Genomic DNA, 6,757 nt, shown 5'->3' with positions numbered 1-6,757 from the left:
TTGTCATAATCCTTGAGAATGGGGCTGCTTCTCGCTTTTAGTGTTGAGGATAGAATGAGCACCAGAGTAGTGTTTGAAACATTAAAACTAAATATGAATTGACAGAGGCTGTGCTGGAGGCTGAAGCACAGAAGTCCTCCTCCTATAGGCCTATGGATTGTAAAGACAATAAAAGATGTTTGTACATAGAAAATTATGGAAAAGACTTAATAAAAAATAAAGTAACTCCTTTGAGTCAGCACGCCAGTGACCCGAGGAGGAGGTAAAGATTACAATGTCCCCCCCAGCAGGAGGCAGCCACCACCAAGCCAGATGTCACAAAAGGTCCTTCGGAACTTAATTCAAAGAAATTTTCTAAGTTGATTTGGCCGAGATGGGTTATAAATAAGTCGTCCCTTCTCCTGTGCTCTTCCAAAGGTATTCCAGATTTCTGTAACTGCTGGAATCCCTTCCAGGCGTTGAAGAAAATGGAATTGTAGACGAAAGGTCCAAAGAGGTGTCTCAAGTAGACAAACCTAGGCCTAGGCTTACATTCACACATATGAAGTGATTAATTTGTTACTGAATGCGTATTTGACGTGTATTGTCTATTGATGTGTATCAAGCATGTATATTTATACTGCCAGTATACTTTTGTACCAAACTATGTATAATGGCTGAAATAACACATGATTCCACTGGTGATTTAAACATATATTTTCTCGTCATTCTGCTTTCAGTTTTCTTTTGGGATTTCAAACAGGTGTTTCTCCCACGTATCTTTAAGATATCTTAGACAACTGACGAAACGATTAGCAAAAGACAATATTTTTGAATGTCATAATCATTGTATTATGCTGGCTTTGTAGCTAACAATTCTTCCCTTAGAACTATGGATTATATTCATTTGTAAATGTTAGTTTGATATAGTTCTTTATTTTCAGAGGTATTAATTTATAAAATTGACTTGTTCTCAATATGGGTTAAAGACTTGAACTTCTTTGATATAGTCAGGTGGACAAATACTTTATATTTGAATGACAAATTATTTAATTCTTAAAAGGAATTGACAAGTTTTAAACAATCGTCACATTAACCATTGTAGTTGATTATTAAATTCAGTTCTTTCAAAGTCTGTTTGCTGAACGACTGTCATGTAAATTGGTGACGTTATATGGAAGACTAAGTATTAAAATATTTCAGATCTGAAAACTTTCATTGGCAGATTTGGAAATTTTTGTTGAATTCAAGTTTTTGAATGAATTGAACTCATGCTGGTTCATAGTTTTCTATAATTAAAGCAGTTTACAGATGTCTTTATTAAATAAATTATAATTCAGTTAAGAAAATCTGGTAAGAGTCAAAAGTTCTCCTAAGGTCAAGCGTACGACAATAGCGGTGACGTCGTGAGACTCCGCCCTCCTAGAGCTACCACGTATAGGCTTTTCTTAATTTTTGCAGAAGCACCAGTTATATTAATCTTATATAATAGGTTTAGTATTGGTAAATATGTATCAACTATGTTGTACCAGCTAATATTTACGCTGGCGCTTATGCATCATAAGTTACTGAGATATGCAAGGCATATGGGACCATTGCTCAATGAAACACGCAGAAAGCCATGCACATGGCAATCAGCCGCTTCATTACATAATAATTCATGCAGAAGCACCAGTTATGAGAATATAATCTTGTGAGAGGTTATAATATTGGTAAATATAATTATTAAAAAAAGAACCGAGATACGCAAGGCAACATTGCTTAATGAAACACACCAGAAGGGCTATGATCCCATGTCAATCAGCTGTTTCGTTACGTAATACTTCGCCCATTGAAAAAATGACTCAACAACTTATATTGGCCTCGACACTTAGGCATTTAGTACATGCAGTAGGCTGACAGTTTAAAATTTTTGTTACTTTGAATTTTATTTGGAATCATTGTACCCTTCAAAATACACAAATTTTGCCCTGTTGATCATATATATTTCTTCTGCAAGTTGATTTGTTCTTTGCTGCTTATATACATATATATTTTCTATTGTTGTTTTCTAGTTTTGACTCAATGTTTTTGAAATGTACATATTTAGTCAGGTTAGGCTAGAATAGGATCGGATGGTAATTCATGTTCGGAAGTATGCATGGTGTGAGACAGGAAATATAGACCTTTATATTAGTTGCTAGGGTAAATCTATATTGCAATAAAAAAAGCATATTCTTTTAATAATATCCAACGGAAATGAGTAACAAATTCATTCTAGTCAAAGAAAAATATCCCAGAAAAAATTTTCAATTTGCACAGATATGTGATAAAGCACAAATTTACGCTGTGTATTACAACCAAGGCCATGCTCAGGTTTTGTTGTGCAGATATCCTAAACTATGCAAAATATTTGCTTTGCTTATATTATACATATTACCATAGCAGCCTCGGATACCAAAAAGTTCCTTTGCTGATATTTCAATATAAATTTTGAAATCAACTGCATAGCTTGGAATATAAGGAAAAGAAAACCAAATTATTTACAAAAGATTATTTTATACAAAAGTTTATTATATACAAAAGATTACTCACATTGTGCATCATACCAGAGTTGATTGACTCCAAACTGCACAGTTCCATTGTCAACCAGATACAATAAAAATAGAATAATTCATGTCTTAAGAGCTACAGTAAATACATAAAATTAATACGTTGCCTTAACACTAATCAACAACTATTGTGATGGTGTGACAGAAAATATGAATTCGAAAATATGGTTTCCTATTTTTTCCATTTGCAATCAAATATATGTTCAATATAAAAAAATAAAAAATACATAAAATATCACCTATTTTTCACTTAATGATTTGTGCCATTAGATTTCCCATTGGCCACGTTGTAGGAAATTTTGTGAGCCAAATTACGGGGTTGTTGTTGTTGTTGAAGATTAAGCTGGCTTTATGCCAGCACGAGCTCTTGCTCATAGAGCAGCCCGTAGGTCATTTGAATTTTTGGATGTGGAAAGGTGATTTTTTAAGGATATGAGGTGAGCCTTTATTTATGATTCTATGGGTTATGCACTTGAAAGTGGTATGATTTGAAAAGGAGAGGAAAAGTTGAACAGGCAAGGTTACAAACCCCTTTAAACCTAAGGTACCCATTAGTAGGAGATAAAGATCGATAGTAGCGAGTCTGGCGAGTCAGAGATAGCCAGTAAGGAAAACGAAAAACTTTATAGTCGTAGGAAAAACGGAAAAAAAAGCACATTAATCTATGGAGTTCAGTACCATATTTCACTTAAACGACAATAGAATAAAACGGCGCCGATCGTTAGTAATAGAGATTCGGCGAGAGAAAAACGAAATATTATGAGTTTTAGAGAAAGCAAAACAAAAGTAACCAACAGCTTAAGCGGTAGTTTAGAGTCTTCTTCTTCCTAGCTTAAACCCATTTTTATATGGGGTCGCCATTACGAATGAGTCGTCTCCATCGATTTCTGTCTTGTGCCTCGTTCTCATTTAAGCGCTAGTTAGAGTGACAGTTGAAATATTCGGTCGTTAGACGTGAGGCGGCCGAAAAACGGAGGGGAAAGGAGGATTGTTTAGTAAAAGAAAAAGCAGTTAATGGCTATAAACAGCACTTTTCTCGAAGGAGGTCATCTGGAACTGATCTCTAGGTCCAACAGAACGTGGACGAGCTCAGAGAACAGTTGATGATCGTTCTATTGCAGAATGGGTAATTGCCTTTGTGGAGTTCTGAATCGAAATTCAGATTGGAGGAAATCATCTGGGAGGGAGATCTCAAAGTTGAGGGCTTCCTGGAAGATCTCTGTAAACAGTCGGTCGTTGAAAGTGTAATGCTTGTCGGATAGAGCTCTATGAATGAAGGCATTGAATTCGTCATAGGTCATCAGGAGCTTGTTTATCCCTTGTTCCCCTACGAAGCGGAATTCACTTCCAGAGGCGACGGATTTGAGTTTTGCTTTGCCGGTCTGGACATCCATGTCTTTTTTAACTGGGAACTCCTCCGTTTGTGTTCCCATTTCCTTGTGCAAAATGGGAGCTACAGCAGGTGTCTGGATTTCCATTTCTTCGATCGTAGCTTCTTCTTCTGTCTGAGTTCCTGCTTCAACACGAGCAGGAGTCGACGTCGTCGGCGATGCGAAGGCTGGGGGAGTAACCTGAGGGGTTGGGGGAATTGACTGAGGGGTTGAGGGAATAACCTTAGGGGTCGGGGGGGTTGGAAGGGGTTTGGGAATTGGAGGTTGGAGGGAAGGAAAGGATGAGGGGTTTGGGATATAATGACGAGGTTTGGGGTGTTCTGCAGGGGAAGGTTGAAAAGCTTGTGGTGGAGGTGGTCGATTTAGTTTCTTGGATCGATACGAGGTTCACATGGTGGTCGTCTTGAGGGCGATGGTTGTCGTTCTCGAGGTCTTGCTGGCGGTGGGGAAATGCCCTTCATCCTCCAGATTTTTTCCAGTCTGACAGGGCACCCCTTGAACCATGCATGATGAGACTGATGGCAGTTTGGGCATCGGGCAACAGTGTTGCCTTTTGCTTTGAATTTGTTGAGGCAAACGTCAGTCTCATGCTTCTGGCTGCAAATTCCACAAATATGCTGGGCCGTGCGCTCCCTCCTGTGATGCCCAAACCTCTGGCACTGTTGAAAAAACACCTGAGAGGGTTCGGGGAGGGGATAAAGGCTTTCGGTCTTATAGTTTAACGAGGATCCCAAGGCTGATGAAGTCTGGAATTTTGCCTCTAAATGTAGCTTCGACTTTTTGAGTTTCTTCTTCAGTCCCATCTCTGTTCTTCACTTTGCAACGTGAAGCAGTCAATATGCCTGGTACTTCGAGAATCCGTTCCATAGTCACTATTTAGGAAACTTTGCAAATCATTGCTTTCGATGTCTTCTCAGCTGGATCCAAAAGGAGGCATAAAGGATCGTTCTTCAGGAGGTCTGCAGACTGTTTGCCCTTCGGGGTAATAATAAATTCCCCTTTCAGATTCGGTCGGGCTTGGAGTTGTGCATTAGGTATTTTTTTTCCAGTGCTAGGACGGCCGCATACGATGTCTGGTGTTCTTGGGATGTTGCCTTGAATCTAGGGAGTGCCTGAGTCGTCATGGTAGGTGCTGGAGGCGTCGAAAGTGTAGGAAGGTCGATGACAGTATTGAGGGCTTTTTTTCCGTTTTTTTCTGGACTTTCTGGAAGCCCTGATCGTCGAGGGGGCGGGTCGCCCTGCTGGGAGCCAGGAGACGACGGCCGCTTTTCAGCCATCGTTTAAATTCGACAAGGCGAGCTGCTCGAGATTATATAACGACAATAGTATTGCGCAAGGATGACGTAACGTGTAACGTTTGCTCTTTACGGGGACGTTTAGGTTGAAGAAGGCACAGCACCTGTCGGATGACGGCCTTTACATAGCGGTGCAGCTCCCCTTGGCCTGCCAGTTGAGCGTCTTGCGATGGAAGTTTGCTGACAAGGTACCTTACCTCGCCCAGCTCCACCATTCCTTGTTGCACTTCCAGTGCAATGCAGCAAACTATTCAACTAGTTTGCAGTTTTTACGGACTCCAGACGCCTGAGGAACTTCTTCAGTGCTAGGTCTGTTTGTTTACATTGAGCAACGGTGCCATATACCTTGCGTACTCAGACTCTCCGTCCCTTTTTATAATAATAAGCGCCAGCGTAAATGCTAGCTGGTACAGCATAGTTGATACATATATGCTGTATGCATCTATAATAACTAATATATTTACCAATATTTAAGATTAATATTTTCAAAACTGGTGCTTTTACAAGAATTAAGAAAAGTTTATATGTAGTAACACTAAGGAGGACGGAGTCTCACAACTTCACCGCTCCAAAACACGCTCTGATTGGTTCTAATAACCGTGAGGGTCTATTTCCATCCAGACTTCAGGAATATGCTGGCGGGCAAACCATCAAATTGCCCGATGGGTCTCGTAGCAAAATCCCCATGGTGGTGCCTGATGACTTGAGCTTCGATCCTGGCAGACGTACGTTAACCATATACATTTCTTTTACTGAGCCATTCTTTGCACCATATTCTCTTCTTTTTCATCACACACAAAGCGATTATAATGCTACACGATATCATCATCTTTGTGGTAGACACCATGTTTATCGTACCACACTGAATACACTACTGGCATCGTCGGGCACGCCCACCTCTCCATCGCCGCCTCACCCATGTGGACAACATTCACGGGTAAGCCCGCCAGAATTTGCCCGTCAACCCCGGAGCACGCCGATCAGGCCCGCTCGTGTGGACAGGCCTTTACTCTAGTGAACAATGAAATGGCCGTTTTCAGTCTTAAACCCTGCTCTTAATGAGCAATGGAACTATAAAAGTTCCAGTGAGCAATAGAGATAGAAAAATGCTTTTTCCAGTCTTGTAACCCTGTTCTAGCCAGCAATGAAACTGCAGTTTTCAGTCTTGTAACCTTTTTAAAGTAGTTAATATGATCAATATGAAACTACAGATTTTACAAGCTCGTTACATTGTGTTAATCTGCAATTTAATTTTATTTTTGGACGTGTTGAGCAGTGTCACAGCAAATTTTACAGTTCTGTTGCCCTGTTGCAGTGAGCAATATATAATTTTTTAAATTCCTCCAAAGCATTTTTAGTGAGCAATATAGAGCTGAATTTATAGACCTGTAGTAGCACTTTTCACGAGTATACAAAAGGTAATTTTAACAAAATCAGAAGGTACAAGAATGACAAGGGCTTTCTCTCTAATTAATGGCAATGGGATGGGTTTTTGCAAGGC

This window comes from Macrobrachium nipponense, chromosome 40 (assembly GCF_015104395.2).
Source record: "Macrobrachium nipponense isolate FS-2020 chromosome 40, ASM1510439v2, whole genome shotgun sequence".
Lineage (NCBI taxonomy): Eukaryota > Metazoa > Arthropoda > Malacostraca > Decapoda > Palaemonidae > Macrobrachium > Macrobrachium nipponense.
The sequence above is the reverse complement of the archived record's forward strand: the minus strand, read 5'-3'. Positions refer to the sequence as shown.